Source organism: Choloepus didactylus, chromosome 1 (genome assembly GCF_015220235.1).
Source record: "Choloepus didactylus isolate mChoDid1 chromosome 1, mChoDid1.pri, whole genome shotgun sequence".
Lineage (NCBI taxonomy): Eukaryota > Metazoa > Chordata > Mammalia > Pilosa > Megalonychidae > Choloepus > Choloepus didactylus.
In genome coordinates this window covers 176,837,332-176,860,298 of record NC_051307.1, presented here as the reverse complement: position 1 = coordinate 176,860,298, position 22,967 = coordinate 176,837,332, and the positions used below count along the sequence as shown (strand labels likewise).

Sequence of the window (22,967 nt, the reverse complement as noted above, 5' to 3'; positions counted from 1 at the left end):
ATCCCCTAAGCCTGCAACAACATTAAAACTTATTTGGTTCAACCATATTTCCAATGCTCAGATTCCCACTACAATACTTGCCAAATGGCACCCCAACCTCCATTTGAGTTACTCCATTGACCAACCGGAAATTCCCAAATTCCCAAAGGCATTCTATTTCAGCCACTCAACAGTTCGTTAGAAATCTTTCTTATATTGCCATCTTCTTTTTATAGCTATGGATCACTGATCATACTTGAACTCCTTGAGGCTAGCGGTGAAATGCCTCTTTTTAAAACAAAGACGACCACACATCCTGTTTGCCCAGTGCAGTTCCTGTGTATGCTGTGTGTCCCAACCTAATCATTACTCTCATCCCTTTTACTCTCAAAGGTGTCCCCATCTGAATAAATTATACGGCCATCCTAATAGAACAGATCTTGCCTAGCTGGTAGAATCTTACCTATTTTCAGGCTAAAATCTTTCAGGTCCTTCAAATATTTGTCACCTGTGATAATTTCAAGTTCTTTCCCCTCCCTGATTATCTTCTTTTGAATATGCAGTAGTTGGTATCTGTGTGGGTGCAGGCAAATTATGCCAGACCTCATGTCCCTGTATCTATAACTATGTTGTTTTACATTGGGCAGTCACTTTGCACCTTGTATTTAGGTCATGGTTTCTTTCTTGTAAGAGCTTCTATTTCTGACTATTTTTGCAGTGACCATTAAGAGTCTGTCTACTCTTCATAATGGAATTCCTACACAGAGTTAATTAGCCGGTTATTGAGGTCAAAAAGATATTTAATCACTTGGTAATGGTTAAAATGGTATTTGAAGAACTTAAGAGGTTTTATGAAATCTAGAAATAAGAAAAAGGAAAGCACAATGGACTAAGACAGAATGCAATTTGAAATTTGAGGAAACAGCACTTAGACAAAATCAAGGTAACATCTATCATCAATATGTCACTGCTGTTTTATCCTTAGAAACCACCTGGGGAAAAAAAAAACATGTGCTATATAACTTTGAGAAGCTTTGAAAGTTGAGCCCTCAGAGTTTCCACCCCTGTCCCACATATTACTTTAAAAATTCATATACTTTCCCTCAAACTAGACCTTCACAAAATGCAAGCATAGAGTCCTTCATTGCTTTCATATTTCAGTCCAATGCATAATAATGGCATTGCCCTTTCAACCTCCTTTGCCAGAAAATCAACACACGGTTTCACAGATGCATTTCCCTTTCAGTTTAGACTCCTTATGTGGTATTCACGAGACACTGGTATTAACATTCAATGGAGTCTGTAGGCATAAAGCACTTTTATGGACAACTGCTAGAGAGCTTTATTTTCCTTAAAAGTTTTATTAGAGGTGTTACATTTTTCTGCAGTGTTTTATGTGACTTGTTGTAAATGATGATTGTATCATATTAAATATAACAAAATCTTTGGTGTCAGGCAGCCAGGACACTATGTGACCAGAGGCTTGTACCTATTTATAAGGCGGAAGTGAATCTAATGTTATACAAAACTAAACAGTAACCTGTTTTTTCTGGTGAAGATAATGGAATTTAAAAAGTCACACAGGACCAACAATGAGAAATTTGATATGACGATATATAGATACAAATGAAATGTTAAAAGACTAGTAACTTACACAAAAATCATTGACTCTTTTCCTCTGATTACTATTTCAATGATCAGAGTATATTAGGTACTTGTTTGCTTGCAATGTGTTTTATTCATGCTCTGTATCTGACACCCAATTTGGAAATCAATGCTTATTTCATCATTTTTCTCTGAGGGGTTCTATTATTTACAATTGATTTAACAGGAATGAAAGGCTTACCATTAACAAGACCCAGCTGCTGACACTTCACAGATGAATTATTGAACTTCAAAAAGTGAATTAACTTAAACATCGCCAAGACTGATGGTTTGATGATTTTTTTGTACCAAGTCTAATGTATTTATAATTAGAATGTCAAAACAATAGTGTTCCCATCTTGCCCTTTTCCTTGATTCCTTCACTCTTACAGTATTTAAGTTTGTTTACTGCACAGACCACCATTCCTTTGACTTTAAAAGAGTTCCTTTACTGGTTTAAAAATACCACATTACTAGAGTTGAAAACCTGGCTTCAAATATGCCCAAATAAATTTCTGTCTCCCACTCCTGAATAATGAAGGACTCCAACTATATAATATAAAGGGATTTAATTATTAGAAGACAAACAGGACTATTAAATGCAACTTGATTTTGGAAAAATATGAATTAAAATGACTTCAGTTGCAGTTAAAATACCCAGATTCATTTGACTGGCTTGAATAAGGGGATTTTTTTTTAAACTCCAAGGTTTTTTTTTGTTTTTTTTGTTTGTTTGTTTGTTTGTTTTGTTTTTTTTAATTAATCTGGAGTTGGTTTCATGGCAATGGGAAGGAGAGTGAACAAAATGGCCATTCTGCCATCATGAAGGAAGTTGACTGAGAAATGACTGGGTTAGACCTTCTAGACAGACTTGACTGTTGGAGTAGTGGAACTCTGGGAAAATGTAGGCAACTCTGTTCTTCTCTACCAGTATTAAGTTTGGGGTGTAAAGTTGTGCTAAGAAAATACCTAAGTTGAAATGGATATGGTTATTTCCCCATAGATTACAATAAAAGTTATACACTTTCAACTCCTATAGTTATTTCTTCTCTTTCCCTCCATATTTCTTTCTAAAAATTATATTGCTTTTGAGTTTAATTCTGAATATCACATACTAACTTCCTACCATGGAAGAAGATGATTTAGTTCTTTAAACTCCTGCCTGCCATTCTACCTACTATCCACCATACATACAACTCTCTCATCATTCTCAAAATATATTAGTTGAATTTTTGTTTAATCAGTACTCAGTGTTTTCATTAGTAATGCACTATATATATATATATTTAGAGCTGAGCCATGTGGTATATGAATGCATTTCTCTTTTCATAAAACTGTTCTCCTTAGATCCAAAAACTGAGTCTGTTTTTTAATTTTTAATAGCACCAATTCATCCATAAACTCTGCCAAAGTGCAACGCATTAAAAAAAAAAAAAACTCAGATAACTGATCATTTCATCTTTTCTCTAGAGCTATATCTCCTGAAACACTTTTTGCCTAGACTCTGCACAGTTGGACCTCATGCCTGCTGCCAGCCATCATTTTGCTCTCCCTCTGATTTTCTTGTGCTGGCCCCTCATTTTCCTTCAGAACTTAAGTTACTGTTCCGTTGTCTTTTGGCTTACAGCTTTGCTCCTGAAAATATCAATGCCATTATGATTCTCATTTTTATGGAATTCATTTGTTTTTCTTTATGAAAATGTTCAGGATTTCTTCTTGTCCCCCAGGGTTTTGAAATGAAATGCCATATGTGTTCACATTAATCCATTTTGCTAAGATTGCATGAGTCCATTCAATCTGGAAACTCTTGTACATGACCCTCAGGAAGTTCTTTGAATTATTTCTTTAATAAATTCCTCTTCATCCATTTTATCTTTTCAAGTCTTATTTTCCAGATGTTGAACTCCCCTAGTCTAATTGCTTAATTCAGCAGTTATCAAACTTTTGATTTCAGAATTTCTTTTCATTCTTAAAATTGAGGATCCAAAAAAGTTCTGTGGGGTTATATTTATAGATATCATACTAAAAGTTAACAGAATTTTTAAAATATTTAATATATTTTTATGAAACATAACTTTTTCCCAAACAATAAAATTAGTGAGGAGAGTGGCATCATTTTACGTTTTTAAGGTCTCTAATGTCTGATTTAAAAGAAAATGGAATTCTCATATCCGCTTCTGCATTTGTTAGGATATGCTGTTTTGGTTAGTGTCTATAAAGAAAATCCAGCCTCTCACATGTGGGTAGAAAAGGAGAGGCCTCAAGAAACCCCTTCAAGGATATTAAGATCTCTCAGTAGTCCTTGCACCCTACTTTGAGAATCTTGAGTTTAATTTTTCACCTATTTTCTCTTTACCTATTTCTACTTCTTAATGAAGCATATCTTAAACTATCTTCCATATTTCTATTTTTTTAATTAAAAGAATTTTTTATTAGAGAAGTTGTGGGTTTACAGAACAGTCATGCATAAAATATAGGATTCCCATATATCACCCCACCACCAACACTTGCATTGGTGTAGAAAATTTGTTACAATTGATGATTAAAAAAAAGAATTACAAAAAGAAGTGTTAACAGTAGTTACATTTGTTATAATTAATGAAGGATTATTAAAGTTGTACTATAGATATTGTCCATAGTTTACACAGGGGTATTTTTCCCCATATTCCCAACCTATTATTATTATTATTATTATTATTATTATTATTATTATTATATGGGTCTTTATTTTATTACTCATCTATCCATACTCTGGATAGGGAGTGCCAGTCACAAGGTTTTTATAATGATGGTCACACAATAAAAGCTATATTGTTATATAATCATTATCAAAGATGAAGCCTACTGGGTTACAGTTTAAAATTTTCAGGTATTTCCTTCTGACTATTTGAATACACTAGAAACTAAAAAGAAATATCTATATAATGAGTCAGTATTCATAATCATTTGTTAAATCCTAATTTCTCAGTTATACCTCCTCCCTCCTTTGATCTTTTTCTCAATCTTCAGGGATATTTGGGCAGTGACCATTTTAACTTCTTGCTGGAAAGGAGTGTCAACCTTACTGGATAGAGGAATGAAACTGGTTTTTGTTCTTGGCAAGACTGGTACCTCTGTGTTTCAAGGCTTATCTGGCATAGGAACAATCTGGTGACCTTAAGTTTCTGAAAAAAATAACTTACTAAGTTAAACTTCTATAGAGTCTTGAATAGAGCCCAGTGTATTCTTGAGAGTTTTCAGGAATACTGTTGTTTGGGGGTTGGCAAACTGTGGCAATTTGCAACAACTGACTTGCATGGAGTAATCTCCAGAATGACCTCTCAACTATTTGAAATCTCTTAGCCACTGAAACCTTATTTTGTTTCATTTATTTTCCCATTTTTGGTCAAGAAGGCATTCTCAATCCCACAATGTCAGGGCCAGGCTCATCCCTGGGAGGCATGTCCCACATTGCCAGGGAGACTCATACTCCTAGAAATAATTTCTTTTTAATTCTTTCATTTATATAATTAAATTTTTAATTTCTAAACATTGTTTTTTAAACTTTGAAAATTTCATGTTTGTAGCCCCATATGATTATTTCATAGAGTAATTATCTTCTTTTATCACCCAAAGATACTGACTACAGATTCCCCCCACTCACCCACTGGTTTCCTCTTCTTCCTACATTACCTTTGTTTTTTCAAAGATCCTTTTTTTCTATCTGTTTCTTTTGGTCATTGTCTCATGTGTTATAATCATTCCTCAAATGTCTGGTGGCTTATAGCTGCTCCTTTTAAAGGGTAAAATGCCAATGGAGTTTAAATTTTGGGTGGCATGGCACACTAGCATCCATGAATGTCTTGCATTGAGAACTAAAAATTCTAGATAAAATTTTATAAAATTAAGGATTCATTAACTGCCAAGAAATCCAGGAATATTAAGAGCACAAAAATTATAAAGCTGTAACACAGAGGTAAGTGAAGCACCCTGTCCAGTTTTTGTCTTAAAAGCATTTACTGTGTTAGGTGCCCTTGCGCTTCAGTAGTCACAGCTTTGTGGGGTAAAGAACGCAGGAGACAAGCTCAAGAGCTTTCCAAGATAAGAATTCAAAGAGGAGAAAACTGCCTGAACGAACAATGGCACCCCAAAATCCACAATTAAGTGTAACTGCAAACTAAAAATGGAACTCACCCACTAACCCTGCGGTCTGCAACAAACTCATCTCTCTTGAATCTTGGTAATATGTGAAAGAGAAAACCTCTCGAGGGAGAAATCAGTCCAAGCAGAACCTGAAACATGTTTATAGAATCAATTATCCCCTATCAAGGTGATCCTAAACCCTTATAGTCAGAATTCAGTTTAAAATGGCTCTTCATTGGTGGTCCTCCCAGCAAAGGGAAGAAGGTTCTTTCTGGAGATACCCAGAACTTTGACCCAGGCTTCAAACATTACCACAGATAAAACTCCAAAATCATAAATCCATTGTCCAAAAACCATGGAACACAAAAGAAAAAAAAAAGCCTCAGGAATGAGAGCCTGTGGATATCAGACTCACAATGACCAGATACTAAAATTGTAGGATAAACAATTGTCGACATACAACATAAAATAAGTTATGTTTTTAAAAATGAAAAGTAAATGAGATTTTGCAAGATGAGGAAGCCATAAGAATAATACATTTAAAGAATTATCAAATGAAAAACTATTTCCAACCTGGTCACAATCCTACAGATGTGAGATTACACGGTCTTCCTCTGTCAACATGGTGGGCCCAAGAGAACCACAAGGCTCTGACACCAGGGGCTCCTCAGCAAATGGCCCATGCAGCTCACCTCACCACAGTTGTTCTCACCCAGGGTGATTCTGCTCTCCATGAGGCCCCCCAACCCCGGGAACATTTGGCACTGTCTGGAGATATTTTTGGTTACCAGAATTGGAGGGGGTGGGGGGTTGCTACTGGCATCTAGAGAGTAGAGGCCAGGGCTGCTGCTAAACACCCCACAATACATGGGACGGCTCCCACAACAAATTGTCCAGCCCAAAATGTCAATAGTGCCAACACTGAGAAAATCTACCTTAAAGCATTCTCAAAGTTGTAAAAACACACAACAAATGATATTTCAAAAATTAAGTAAATGGAAAGAAAATCTGATAATATTCCTTAAAAGGTGATTGCAAATAACACCTTTCAAATGGAGTCAAGAGGGCATTCTGGAGGTTATTTTATCTGCTATATAGATTCACATTTTTAGTTTTTAGTATATTGGAATAGCTAGAAGGAAATACCTGAAACTGTTGAACTGAAACCCAAATTGTTGAACTTCAAGCCTTGATTCTTGAAGATGACTGTATAACTATGTAGCTTACACAGTGTGACCGTGTGATTATGAAAACCTTGTGGCTTATGAGGTTTTCCAGTGTATGGACAGATGAGTAGAAAAATGGGGACAAAAAGTAAATGAATAATAGGGGTAGGGGATGAGGGAATGGGTGTTTTGGGTGTTTTTTTAATTTTTATTCTTTTTTTGGGGTAGTAATGAAAACATTCAAAAATTGTGGTGATGATGCACAACTATATGATAGTACTGTGAACAATTTGTTGTACACTGTGGATGACTGTATGGTATGTGATATAGCTCAATAAAACTGAATTATAAAAAAAGGTGATTGTAGAGCCCAAATGCATGTTGGGGGCTTATGGACAGGTAGAATAGCTTGTGGAGTGATCTCTGGGTTATTTTGTTAACAGGCCATCAGTTGTCATACCTATAGGTCTTTATTTCCATATCCAAAAGGAGGCCCCCAGTCTCCCTCCTGAGGGACACAAGCCACCTGCTGCCATTCTCAGAGCAGTGGAAGAACTAACTTGGATGTTTCCCTCTTTTGTACGCAGGTTTTCACTGAAACACCCTGCCTTGAGGAGGGTTTTAGTCTTGTTAGTTCAACCACTTCACAAATGAACCTTCTGGATTTTACTGAGGTGGGTGAAATCATCATAACTGCTTCTTTTATAGATTTCCCATAAATCCTCCATTTTCGCCATGCCAGCACTTAGTTTTAAAGTTTCTGGGTGCCTTCTATTCCAAAGTCTTTTTCGAGTTTTAGAAAGACCAATGTGAATTTTCAGAAAAATAGTAAGAGTTATGGAAAAAAAAAGATCACAGTCATAAAATTATGACCAATTCCATAAGGAAATGAATCAACTTTCAGCATTTACTGTATTTATCTTCTTTTTACAGGAGTATATTTAAGTGGTAAAGAAAGGGGTTATGTAAGAATCACTGTGCAGCTAAGAAATGCTTCTATTTTAATAGAAACACATAGTTTTCAATAATTATATAGGTATTACTTTTATATAGTATATATAACCATTAAATTAACTATTATTCCAAATTAGGGCCCTGCTAATAAATGTTAGAGGAAATACATATAATGGAAGAAATGCATTTACATTTAAGTAGATACATATATTGTCATTTCAATCAGTCCTAATATTCTTATTAATATTCAAGATAGCCCCAGGGTTAATAGATTATTTTTCTCTTGCTACTTACTATTTTATGGTAAATTTATGTAAATTTTATGTCTGAACATGCTTATTCCTGGGAAAGAGATTGTACATTATAATTCTTACATCTATCTATAGTAATAAATACTTAATAAAATGCCACATTCTAAATTCCTTTTTCTAATTGGTATTGTGCTTTTACTCATGAGAAAAACTGCTATGTTTTGGTATACTACAAAATGGCAAGTTGTTTACCAAAGCTAAAAATTTTCGAGCAATGAGTATATTGTGGGTATTTAAGACACCATACTTATAAAATTGCAACATATGATTTTGGTTTATACAACATGAAATTGAGAAGAGAAAATTTAGTTCAGAATTATCAGGACCTGTTCCCAGTATACTACATGTTAAATTAAAATGTTAAATACTTGCTATGTAATAAGTTGACATACTCAGACATTTCAGATTTGACTGAAGGTGATGTGCTTTATGAGACTGAGCTACCTGACTGACCATGGTTCACTCCTTTCATATTGTTTTAACTTAATTTTATTGGAGTATAACTCATAATAAAAATTGAATTAAATAAATGAGTGGGGGAAAATGAACAGCTTTTCCTTATGGAGGAATATGAATTAGCAAATATAGATGACATTAGGGAGATAGAAAGTCACCATTAAACAAACACTACGGTAATAATTGTTTCAGGCAAGATCCAATAATAGATGCCAAAATTCGTGGTTGAAAGCTTGAGGAGAAACAGAACATTCGCATTGCTGCAAAGTATCTCCTCTCCAAGATACTTGTTAATCACAAAGGGAAAATTGTGGCTTTACAGTGGAGAAACCCAGCATACACCACCTCAACCAAAATCATCAAGGTTAACGTCAGTCATGAGCCATAATACTGACATCATGGACCCCTACTAAAAAGAGACCAAGAACGCTTCTGTGGTACTCTTATCAGAAATGTATAACTTCAAATGAATCAGAAGAAATCAGACTCAAATTGAGGGACATCTATTCTAAAAAATAATTGACTTGTTTTAAAAGGGTCAGTGTCCTGAAGGACAAGGGAAGATTGAAGAACTGTCACTGATTGGAGGAGAGTAAGACATGGCAACATAATGTAATGTGGGATCTTGGATTATATGCTGGAAAAAAATACATTATGGAAAAACTGGTAAAATTTTATACATTCTTTAATTTAGTTAACAGTAATTTGTCAAAGTTATTTTCTTGGTTTTGATAATTACACTAAGGTTATGTATGATATTAACATCAGGGTAAGCTAGGTAACAATACATGGGGACTCTGAAATAGCTTTGCAACTTTCCTGTAAATCAGTAATAATTTAACATAGACCAAAAAAATCTAAAAGTAATAAAAGATACAGATATAAATACATTCCATCTGAATGCTTACTTTATCCAAGGCTTTGCATGCATTAACTTATTCAAATCTCACAAACCTATGGCTCAGTACTACTTTACAGACAAAGCATCTGAGGCTCAAAGTACATATGGAACTCACCTACAATCATATGATTACCATGCTCTCCTAGGAAGTCTGAGCCCAGAGCCAGCATTGAGTTACTACGCATACCACCACACTTACAGACAGCCTAAACCTGGACAATAATCAGTGGTTTGCTCATCTCTGGATGGACTGATCCTAAACATAGAAAAAAGTTCCTAGATACAAAACCAACTGGAGTAATTAATGCTGGCTTTGCTAAAATCTGTAAAACAAGGTACTTCAAGAAGAAAAATGATTCCAAAAGGAAGTCTGAGAGGAATGAAGAAGGACTTACAAGTAAGAGAATCTTAAAAAAAGAAATAATACTCAATGTGTGGGATTAGAAAAATTAGTAGAGCACTAATGTCTCATAACAAAAGCATATAAATTCAAAAAGGGTTTAATCCCTGCTAATGCATTCTAAGTTCCACATATTATTTGAGAGGAGATAAAGATTTTGATTTACTTTACATTTTGATTAGTTGGGTAAAACTGTTCATTTCTAGAAGGAGGGGAATGAATATATATCGTACAGTGTATTAAAAAATATGAGGGAAATAATTAAAAAAAAGAGAAAACAAAAGATAAAAGAAACAGCAATGTCAAGACTAATTGACAATATAAAATAGAAATTTAAATAGTTATAAAAATAAATGTACTAGATTTTAAGAAAAGACTGACAAAATATAAAAAAAAAGTTCCAGTTATGACATTTACACACCAAAAACACCTAAAAAGGGTGAAAAAAACATGGAAAGAAATCAAGAAATAGAAAAAGTAGTCAAAATCCAATCAAAATGATCTATAAGACTATATTAATAGACTTCACGGTAAGCACTGTTAGCAATAATGGGAACCACAGGAAAATGGTGAGAGTTAATTCACTAGGATAATATACAAGTTGTCAATTGATCTATACCTGTTAGCATAACTTCAAAATACTTGAAGGACATTAAAACAACTATATGAAAAAAAATACATCATTCTGGAAGACTAACTAATCTCTCAGCATCTAGATTAGCAGATGAAGAAAAGAATCAGTTACAAAGAACAAAACTAGTAAGTTTGGTTTAACGAACATTGTTACAACAAAGCACAGGTAAACATGGAAAACTGTAAAACAGGTTCATAAAGCAAGTCTCAACCAATTTCAAAGAATAAGAAGAGAGAATCAACAAGATTTGTTTGGTTTTTTGGATAAACTATTTAAATAGTAAAATCTCTGGCAAAAATAGTTAAGAAAATGAAAGAAGGAATTAATTATATTTAGAATAATAGAACACACAACTAGGAGTAGGGAGATTAAAAAGAATAAAAACTTTACAGAAACAGGTGACAGGTGGGATCTGGCCCACAAAGCAGTGCTTGCTGAACTTTACTCTAAATTTACATAGCCTATGGCTTCTTTCATGCTACAATGCCATAACTGTGTAGTTGTGCCATACGGTAAGATCCACAGGCTGAAAATTGTTGCTATCGTGTCTCAGAGATGTTGCCAACCCCTGATATAGAGTGCTAGAAAACAGTTTTTGCAGAAAAGAAGAGTCAAGAAGTGTAAATCAAAATTAGAGTACAGGGTGAAGTGAGGGGTACGCATGGGTACATAGTTTGAAGTATTTAATAGGGCAGTTAGAGTAGTCATTACTGAGGTGGTGAGATTTCAGCCAAGACTTCAAAGAGTTGAGGGCATTAGCCCTAGACATCTGGTCAAAAGTGTTCCAAGTGAAATAAGTGTTTCAAAGAAGAGGGAGTGACTGACTTTGTCACAGGCTGATAAGCTATGAAATAAAATGAGAAGTGAGAACTGACCACTGGATTCAACGTAAATTTAAAAAAAAAAAAAAAAAAAAAAAAAAGACATTTATTTAAAAAACTACCATAAATAAAAATTCTTAGAAAATGAGGACTATAAGTGAATTTCCTTAACCTAATAAAGAGTTACTATACAAAAATTTCAGCAAACACCAAACAAACTGGTTAAAATACTCCCTTAAAAATTATGAACAAGATAGGGTTGGTCACCATCCCAAGTTCTATTAACAAAACACATACTAGGGCTTTAATTAGTGTGGTGAGATGCACTGTCCTCCCCAGCAACCCTTCCTCCACCCTGTAAAACACACACACACACACAAACACAGAGAAAAATGATTTTTTTAAAAAATTAAAGAGAACAAGAAACAAATATGATCCCAAAGAAGCTACAAATTAAAAATTCGTATAACTTTCTGAAGTTTTCTGAATACAAAAATAACTGTATTCATGTGCTATGAATAAGCAGAGAATGTTTTTTAAAAGGCTGTCATTTACAATGTGAATAAAAATCATGTATCTAGAATAAGCCAAGCAAAATTTATATAACTGTCATATAGAAGAATATACATTTTTGAAATACAATAAGTCCAATATATAGAGAGAAATACTATATTCTTGGATCAATAGACTCAGTATTGCAAATATATCATGCCTGCCTAGATTGATCCATATAGATAAAACTATTCCAATCAAAATCCCTATAGGGTTTCATGGAACTTGACAAGCTGATTCCTAAAATTATTAGGAAAGCAAAGAAAAAGATAATACAAAAGATTCCTGAAGAACTACAAAGCAGAGGGTTTACTATCAGAATTCAAGCCTTAGTACAAGGAACAGTAATTAGACAGAGAGGATTTGGTATACAGTAAACAAATAACAGCATAGAACTAAGAGTCCAGAAACACATGCACATTTAGAAACTTGATTTGACAGAAAACATATTTGTCAATGACATAAGGATAAAATATAAAATAAATGATACTGGAAAAATTGGTTTCCATATTAGGAGAAAATTGTATCCCTTTTGTAATGGATCAGTCACAAAAATCAATTCCAAATGAATGAAAGAAAATTTGAAAGGCAAAATTTTAAGATACTATAAGAAAATAGAAAAGACTATTTTATTTCCTTGGGATGGGTCATAAAGATAAATTTGAATACATTAAAATAAACTGTCCATCAAAAGATATAAAGATAGTGAAAAGAAATTCTCCAAACTGGGGGTAGATTGGAAAAACATAATTAACAAGGACTTAGAATCCAGGATACATAAAAAACCTTCTAGACATCAATAGAAAAACATCACAGGTATTTCATAGAAGATGAAGCACATATCTTCATTGACTATGAAAAGATATACAACCTCACTGCTAAATTAGGCAAATGCCAACTAAAATCACAGTGATCTATTTTTCCACACTGACCAAGGATGGAAAAAATGAAGTCTAGCAATACAAAGTGTTGAGTATAAAACAATCGGTATATTCATACACAATATATTGTTTAAGAAAGCATACCAATTATAAAATCATAAGGAAAACAAGGGAATTATTAGCACTCTCCTGAATTTTGTGCTGGTGGGAGGGGGTGGGAAATGAAATAGAATAAATAATCAACACTAGGACATAAGTTGGTAAAGTCACCAGACTTAAGAGATGAAGATAGAAACAGCGATCCATAGAGATAAGTCATCAATCTATTCTTGGTTAGAAAAATTCAATATTGAGACGGCAATTCTCTCTGAACAAAAACTGTAATTCAAATTTGATTTGAATGTTCATAGGAGGAAAAAAACCAAGCAAGTGTGACTAGCCAAGAAAGTTCAGAAAACACCAGCAACATAGAATTGAGAGATATTAACCCTCCCAATTATTAAAGCTTGTTATAATGTTACAGTAATTAGTATATTCAGCAACTCTGCATGAATCAACAGATAGCATCTATGGAACCAAATATAGAAATCAGAAATGCACACAAATGATAAAATGTAAAATTTCACAGTAGGCAAAAAGTGACTTAAGATTTTTTAAAATGATAATATTTTATACTAGCCAAGGAGCAGTAAAATGAGCAGTTTCATATACTACAGAGAGCAATGTAGATTGGTGTACCTTATCGGAAAAATATTTTGTCAATATGAATAAAACTCCTTTTATGACCTTGTAATCTAGTGATTCCATTTCTAGAAAGTCATCTTAAAGGAATAATCCAGATATATACATTTAAAATTATGTTTACTATTTATCAACTGCAAAAATTAGAAATATTTTAGTGTCTAACAAAAGAGAATGAATGGTTTACATATATGATACAATCCATCCACTTGGTGCAATATTATGCAGACATTTTTAAAAATCACATTTTCAAAGAATATTTAGTGACAGGAAACATGTCACTGCTTACAGAATTGTCAGTTTACAGTATGATTCTATGAGGAAGACAAATTAATATGAGCATATCCTAATTCATTAAGACGTAAGTTTAATGAATTAGTTTTCTAAGGATCATGAAACATGATTTGAGTTGGTTTAATTTTATACTTGTGTAAGAGTCATATTAACAACTCAAAAAAATGTACTGATTTCACCTAAGAGAACTTTCTCCAATATATCAAAATACTGCACACAAATGCCAAAGTTGACCAGATTTATAAACAACAAACTATTCTAAAAATCTGACATATGTAAACTAATTGCAATTAGCTATTTTAATTACACATTCAATGTAAGACATTTAAAATGTCCTACATAAATGAATGATTCATTATGAATTATTATGAATTCATTATAAATTATTCAGTTTCTTGGACAAAAGGGAGATATGAAAAGTGTTGATTTCTTGCTTTACAGAAAAAAAAAAAAAGGAAAGTTACCACAAATGGAGCTAACATATGAAGTATTTTGAAAATGGTTCACTTTTAAAAGCCTTATCAGCCATATAAATGGATTAAACACTGGTTAAGTTTGTTATCATTTGTTATAAATGTGTTTATGAAGCATATTCTATTCTTGCTGTGTGTTGAAAGAATTACTTTAATCTCAAAAACCTAGGTTTTCTGTAGACAACATCATCTGGATATATTTTAAGAGACTAACACCCACATGTAACACATGAATTTCATACTGTTTTATTGAATCAGCATTAAAACTGAATTTCTGTTGAGTGGCAACATGGCCCCAGCAAAATTAATTGGATAGTTCTTACAGCTCATAGATACCAATCCTTATTCTCTCTTTGCAACCCATCCAGAGATATGGAATAGCATTTTTCCTCAGTAGCGATGAGTTAGTTACCTCCAATCCTAAATCACTCCTATGGGCACCTTTTATCTCACATTGAGTACTTTTATCTCAATGGTGAATCGTTTTCTGGCACTCGCTTTGGAAATTTGCCTGGCGATACTGATTTCAATGGCAGACAACGGAAATTTCCCAAGCTTCTACCTGTTCCCTTTTGCTATTTTTGTGGGTTTTTTTAAAGAGGATATCCAAAGTTGATTTTTTAAATTAATTCACCACCGAAGATCTGGCAGGACTGGAAAACTTAAGAGCAGAGTGAGCAAGACTATCTGAAAACAATCCTGAGGTCTAATTCTGAGTTGCCTGGGTATTGACCTATCTCCCCTTTCTGCCAGGGAAGGGGCCTGCACCCAAACTCAGATTCCCACGGGACCAAATGGCATACCATCCCTCAACAAGGCTGGGGGGTGGGGATGGGATCTGCAGCCTCTCACGGGCTTTGAGGTGTCCAGGTGCTGGGCAGCTGGCTTTCCAAGATCACTCTATAAATAGTAGCTACTCCAAAATACAATCTGCCTGGGGTCAAGCTGGTCTGATTATTCGTCCGCTGAAAAGCAAGAGGGGAATAATTCTCCCCTTTTGGAATGAACACAAATCTACATGCTGAGGTTAGCAGGTAACTATGACCCAGAAGCACCTGACTTTGTAAATTTTCCCTTTTCTATAAAGCCTATTTCTTAAACTATGCATGCTTGTTGGCACTGTGGAATTCATCTTGAACCATGGTACATGATAGGAGGCAATCCAGAAGGACCTTTCCTTGCATTACAGTGTCATTAGCTTTTTCACTGGATAAATGTCACTTTGCTCATTTACGAGATATCCCTGCCAAAGCAGGATTTTAAAGAATGAAGAGAAGTTGAGAGAGTGGATTCAAGAGGTGGCTTTAAGGACTCAGAGAAGTCATTCAGAGGAAAAGCACATGCAAAGTCCTAGTGGAATGAAACAGTTCTGTGAGTATTTATAATTGCCAACAGTTTAGTACTGATGAAATATAAAGTACAACAGAAAATGGTAGGGGATGAAATGGGGAAAGGTGGGCAGAGACCAGGCTTTAAGAGGCCTGAATGCCAAGCCTAAAAATTGGATTTCATCCTGGGGCCAATGGAGTCTTAGGCCAACCACCGTAAAATCCAGTGTCTCTGTGGGATTCAAGACCAGCATTTTCCCTTTGTGTGGGCAATATGACAAACTGTATTATCTAGAGACAGGTTAATGAGGGAGAAACAGGTCAACTTGTTATTTCTATGGCATAGTCAGGCCAAATGGCATATTATGCTGCAGAACTGAAGGCTTCACAGGTGTTTGAAGAGAGAAACCTAATAACAGATATAACATGCCGCAGTCTGCACAGTTAGGTCCAGCTCACAAGAACATCACAGTAACAAACTGATACCAATCCATGATGCAAAACACAATTTAATATTCAGTAAAGCAGCATAACATGTTATTTCAATTTAATGTTAACTTACAATTTATTAGAATTGTGTTTATATTCACTTTGGTTTGGTTTTATAGTTGCATTGGAACTATTAGCTTAGGAGAATATATTTAGGTCTACATTTGCACATGTTAAGGTAACACCAGAACAAGTTACAAACTCAGCATGGGGATGGGGGAGTGGTTATGAGAGACTCAATATAGGATAGGCTCTGGAGCCAGACTGCTTGGGTTCAAATTATGATTCTACTATCTTCTTTCTGTGTGGCATTGTTATTGAACCTCAGTTTGCTCATCTAAAAAATGGGGTTGAATTTCCTACCACAAGGAGCTGTGAAGATTCAGTGAGCTAATGCTGTGAAGTTTTTGTCATAACATAAAAACAGCTTATTAAATAAATTATCTTCTCAAATAAAAATATGCAGCTCATGCTCACAGTGCTTACTATTGTGGTCTCTGTCATTTTTCTTTTATTCTATTAACTTATTTAAGCTGCTAAAATACATCTGTAGGTAAGAGGAAGACCTTGGGAACTTATATAATAGGATAGAAGTGTATTTATGAAAAATCCTCCTAGCAACACTGGACAGGATAGATGCGATAGTAGAGATTCAACTCTCTACCTCAAATCTGGAAATAGAAATGAATGACAATGATTCAGAAACACTGTTCTTTCAATCTTTTCAAAGTGTGGTTCCTGAACAAGTATTGTTTAGATACTGAACCAGAAACTCTAGCGATAGGACCCAGCAATAAGTGTTTTCACAAGCTTTCCAAGTGATTTTGATTCCCTGGTATAGGGGTAGGCAAACTTTTTTCATAAAGGGACAAGGGAAATATTTCAGGCTTTGCTGGTCACATGGTCTTTTTCACAACACAAAAAGGTGTGGCTGTGTTCCAACATATGCCATACATCCACATCCACAAAGCTATCTGCAGCCTGGATTTAGCCAACTGGCCACTGTTTGCAGACCCCTGTTCTAGGATGCTGATGCCAGCACCTGAGACTGGCAATCAAGAAGGAAAAAGGTTGAAAAGAAAACTAAGTTCAGGTTTGAGATGATGAGTTTGAGGGAGTAATGAGCAATTTTCAGTTGCATATCTCGTTCTGGAGCTTGACAAAAAGAAATGGCTGAAGTTGTGGATTTGAAAAAGAGCAGAATGCTCATTTTTTAAAAATGTTTTTAAACATTGTCCACATAGCATATGGAACATGAGCAAGGAAGATGATCTCAGGTGGAATCCAGAGGATCACCAATACCCTTCACAAAGGAAGAGAAGACAGCAGGAAAGAAGAGTCAGGGAGATGATGGCATGCGGATGTTCAAGAGGAGAGAATGTGGACCTGAGCAGATCCAGCACCTGCGGTATTAAAAGGATTGAGCAGTGGGACCACACCTGCAACAAGGACCTTGCTGGTGACTGTGTGTGTACTTACAGCTAAGTATGGGATGAAACAAGTTCAAAGTAAGGGTAGTAAAAGAAGAAGAAAGTGGGAGAAGAAGTTTCTAAGCTTAGGGGAAAAATTCATGAACAGAGAGAAATTGTAGATAGAGGACAAAGAGAGGGTTAATTAAGGGAATTGAGGTCCTGAGGAATTGGGAAAGGGAGGTACAAATAGCCTGGGATGGCTGGGGAGATGGAAGGAACTAGCCTTGAACATGAGCAGGCACACCTCCCTCCCCCTTTCCCCCCACACGCCAGCAGGAATGGAGACACAGAAGTTTTAGGGTGGGGAAGAAGTTCAGCTGCATTTACGATAACATCAATTTTATCAACAAAGAAGGACTGGGGACATGAGAAAAGTGAAGAACATAATAAAGCAGCAATTCTTAAATAAAAAAAAAAGTCTTCAACCACTGTGTATTTACCCCTAATTAGTTAGAATTTGTGTTGTGCTCTAATTACAGTGGATTTATGCACAGTCTAGGCATATGACAGGTTTTGTTCCCTATAATACTCTGGCATAGGCTCTTGTTTCTAGATTTTGGCATTTGCTTCTGGATGTTCTCCTTCACCTAATCCAGGTTACGCTGACATGATCTTTGACTTCCCATGGAGAAGTGTTCATTTTAACTGGCAGGCAAATGCTATTACACTCCGAAGGCCCATCATGCTAAATGACCATTAAACCATTACATTTAAGAACTGCCTCTCAAGATAGAGATTCCAAGTGCCTCACACAGTATCACTGTATAACTATAAGCATTTTATAGACAGGGAAGTGTCATCACTGAGCTCACATGAATTCCTCCGGTTATAAACAAAGCATCTGTGTCTGGTTAGCTCGGTGTGTTCATCCACGAAGTTAAATGATTGAAATCTTGGGTGGAATCCTTTTCAATCCCTGTTAGTATAGCTCTGTTTGCAAGCCATATATCTGCAGCCTAAGTTAGATAAATATCCCACAAATTCAGAGAGGGTATTACTGTCCTCACCCTTCAGCCAGCCTCTTCTCTCCTTGTTCCTTCAGATACCCTCCACGATAATGAGTCTATTCTCCCTCCTGGCCAACCTTGTGCCTGTGCCCTTCCCAAAGATATTCCTTCCACTTTGATGATTCTTTCTGTCCTTGTTTACATCCAAACTCTGTACTTCAAAGTTGGCCTCAATCCCACTGAAGTCCCAGTATTTCTTTCAGGTGACTCCAGGATCACAAATTCTCTACATCTGAATGGCCACCCTAAGGTTCTGTACTCTCCAGTTCAGTTCATAATCATATCCAGTTTGAGACTGAGCTGCCTGAGGGCAAGCACCAGGGAAATAGAGTGGTATAAAGAGGAGATCCGATTTCTACCTCAAGTTCTGTACTTCCTAACTCGGAAGTACAGATAACTAGATGGGTCATCTTGGGCAATTCACTTAACCTCTCTGGACATATTTCCTCATCTGAGAAGCTGTACAACTGTAATTCTCTGCATTATATTTGTTATCATGCCAGTCTTTAGTAGCAGTCAAATGCTTGATGACTGATGGGGTGGAATCCTATAAATAGCTAAATACAAATCTATAACCAGAGTGCAAAAACAAACAAAACCCAAGCCCTTTTGGCAACATGGGTCAGAACAAATGTTTTTTTTTTTTAAATCACGTTTTCAGCCATACCATTTTAAATTGTGAAGAGCAGCCTATTTCATACACAACGTCATGGTGCTAATTTAACAATGTTAACTTGCATTTTTAAAGGCATTCAGTTGACAACAATATTTTCCTTCCTCTTTAGGCTACAATTTTATCAAAGGGGAAATTAAAGTGAAAAGTTTGTGTATGGTCAATAGGGCAAGTGATCAAGTTATACTGAAGGAACCACAAATTCCTTATTCTTGGGTTACTGCTGTCAAACCTCAGTGATGCCTGGTGAGCCATCCCTGAAGGCAAAACTATTTTCCTAATGCTACTAAGATATTATCTATCTTTTTCTCTCTCATTCTTTCAGAAGTATACAGTGGAGTTTTCTAGAAGCTGCGTGACGTGATACCACAACAGCTTGAATGCAGCAGCAGATAGAAGAATCTAGCTGTCTATTAAGCTAGACATTAAAAAGTCTTACAAAAATGTGAAAAAATGCTGTGTTTTTCATTAATTGTTTTATTTTGGAAAAGTTATTTTTGAAAAAGATGTTAGCATGAAATACATTATTAAATAAAGCAATAAGAATTTTTTTCATTCCTCAGTTTTAATTTCTAATGTGGTAAATATTGAGAGATATAACCCACATATATAAGAGTTCTTTGAGTTACTAAATGACAAGAGTACAAGAGACACTTTACACTAAAACATTTGAGAACTGCTTCTCTATATTAAAGAGGATATGAGATAAATATTTGCCAAATGTATAAGTTTAACTATGAGATTTCTATCCACAGACAGCAGTGAGGTCTACATAATCCAATCACCTCTGCTTTCAAATCCAACCTCACCAATCTCTCCCAACCATGGGCTAAGGAGTGAGGGGGAAGTAATGCCCAGTTTCTATTGCCTCTGCTCCATTTCCCCCTATACACACCCCTAATATCAGAGTAAGGACGACTTACTCTTCCATTTATGATTTCTAAAGACCTAGCACCTCTCTACACTCTACTATACAACCTAAATCATGAGTAGACAAGAAGCCTTTTGAGTTCATGTAGCTAAAGTTCCTCATTTTACTAAATGAAGCAACTCAGGACAGAAAGGTGAAGCAACTTGTCTAAGGTCACACAGCACATTATTAGCTGACAAGTAACTTATTACACCTTTAACTTTTAAGTTTCTAATTTTTAACCTATTTGGGGAGTATGTTATTTAGAGAAAGCCTGCAGTGAACTTAAGGGAATATGATTTAAGGATTACTTGTAATTGTTTTATTTATAAAGGATTATGTTTTTCAAAAGGTTAAATACCCTCTATTTATTCATTCATTTATTCATTTATTCAGGTGTGTACGGGCAGGGTGGCATGAATCTGCTATTTTCTTATGCTTAGACTTGCCTACATCAACGCATACCTGTGTTCAAACAATCTTTGCAAATGTTTGAAATGAAACCGTTTAATCACAGAAAAGCAACAAAACCAAATATAAGGAAATCTGCTATATGATCTGTTGAAATGCAGCTGCCAAGACAATTCCCTCACATCCTGCAACTGGTTGGGAGCTAAAAGAAGGCTGGCAGAGAGCAGAAGGGGGTAGAAGGCTACTAACTGGGAAGACAGAATGACCCAGCTACAAAAGGTACAGGCTCCTCCCTAGATCAAACAGAATAAACACCCAGGATGTCCCAGGTGTCTTCAGTATTTGACAATACTCCTTCTCTGAAACAGCTGAAGTTATGAGGCCTGACCCTAGGAGACATTGATCTCCCGGAAAAAGAACCAGTTCTTTTGGGAAAGCATTACCACCACACAAGCATAAGGTAGTCAGTGAGTACAAACTACAAGGAGGTTCCAGGGAGAATCTGCCTTGTTAATGGATCCAAAGCACTGGTCTACCCACTGCAACCTGTGGGTCAAATCTAGCTGGCCACCTGATTTTTTCATTTTATCCCCAGTATTTGAGCTGCAGAAAAATAAAAAACATCAAAAGAAAAAAATATTTTGCAACATAGGAAGACAACATGGAATTCAAATTACAATGTCCATAAGTTAACACAGCCACACTCACTTATTTACATGTTGTCTATGGCTGTTTTACTGTGACTGTGGCAGAACAGAGAACTTGTGAGGGGAACTTGTGGCCCACAAAGCTTAAGATGTTTACTATCTGGCTATTACTTGGCAGACCCCTGACCTAAACTTCCAACTCCCCCATCCCCAACATAAAATATATAGTGTCCGTTTCCAACTTTTAACATCTTTGCCATACTTCATCCTGGAAACCTTAATGATTTAGCAAAACATACTATTATATTGGTTGAATTTAGGATTTTGTGAGACATGACAAACCAGAAACATTAGCACACTTCGAATTGCTGTAGAACACCGTGGTTTGGGAACAAAATCCTGTAAAGCCAAAGAACTGAAGATTGTTTCACTTTCAGGTGAGTACAACAACATGGAAATTAAAGGCAACCAAATATTTAACCATTTATTACAACTGCATGAAAGTTGTAATAAAAAATTCAAGTTTCATCACATAGCTTTAAGACAAAAATTCCACCCCCACCCCTTTCACAGTAGAAAAGCCTTAAGCAGCAACCAAACTGTCAAGCCCCCAGAACCACCTCGCTTCAAAATATAGCAGGACATCAACATGAAATCTCCTCTGAATTCCTTCCGAAAAAAAGCTGTTGTTATGGATCAAAGGGATTAACTGGAATAAAATAAAATATCCCAGAAACCAGATAGAGCTGATCACATAGAAAACTGCTCCACATAGCTTCCAATAAGAGCATTAACGGCTTTGAAAAGTTCCAAGTCTGAACATACCTCTTGTCTGTAGATCCTGAGAAAAGTCCTCTAGATGAGAAGGATGGGTGACAGCCTCTTTACTGTGATGTTCAGCCTCCTGAAATAGTAATTATCTTCATTTAGCAGCCTTATGCAGGTAAAGTAATTAAAGTAGACTTGATTTTTCGGAGTCTTTGTCTGCTTCTTCCTAATACCTCCTTTTTATAAAGTGACATTTTTATTCTTCTCAAAATGAGGAGAGACCACCAAGCTCCCTTGCTAACTCTAAAAGAATATGGGAACATCGCCCCTGAAGCTGTAACCATCTAAAGGGACAAAATCACGTGATGGGCGCAGGCCTCTTTATACTGAGCTTTATGATAACTGGGCTCAGCTGTGATCTCAGGTGCTTTAGCACGCAAAGGAATTCAAACAGGTGACAAGTGTTAGCCATAACGGCACACACCCCGCTTGGATGGACCTTTGACCCAACAGCAATTTAAAAGTAGATTGAATAGCAGTTCTTCCACAATCCAGAACCATGAAGATTTAAAAGAAAAGGAGAAGTATTGTGATCTCAGTGGTTTCTTCATTTTTAAAATGATAAAATAAGTCCTGGTGTGTATTCAGAAATACCCCTAATTATTGCCTCAGCCAACTTAGTTAGGGATATATGATGACAGCTTCTAACCCTGGCTCTTGTTCAAAAAACAGTCTTTTATTAGGAGAACATAATTAGGCTTTCTTAATTTCTTTCTGGCAGAGAGGCTAAATAACTCACCTCAGAGAGTCTCTTACATTGAAGTTTAAGGATGGCAAGTGGATATTCCTGAAGTCCAAGAGCATTAGTCCAAAGAGGAGCAACTAAGATGGCCAGATTTAACAAAGAAATACACAAGACACCCAGTTGAATTT

General features: G+C 35.6%; 1 protein-coding gene across 1 annotated transcript in view; it reads right to left on the bottom strand.

Moving 5' to 3' along the window:
• RARB (retinoic acid receptor beta) overlaps window positions 1–22,165 on the bottom strand; it is a 783,867-nt gene extending 761,702 nt beyond the window's left edge. The window contains exon 1 of the mRNA XM_037845929.1: window positions 22,092–22,165. The gene's annotated coding sequence lies outside the window, so the exon portion shown is untranslated. The remainder of the gene's footprint in view (window positions 1–22,091) is intronic.
• Between the last annotated feature and the right edge of the window lie 802 nt (window positions 22,166–22,967).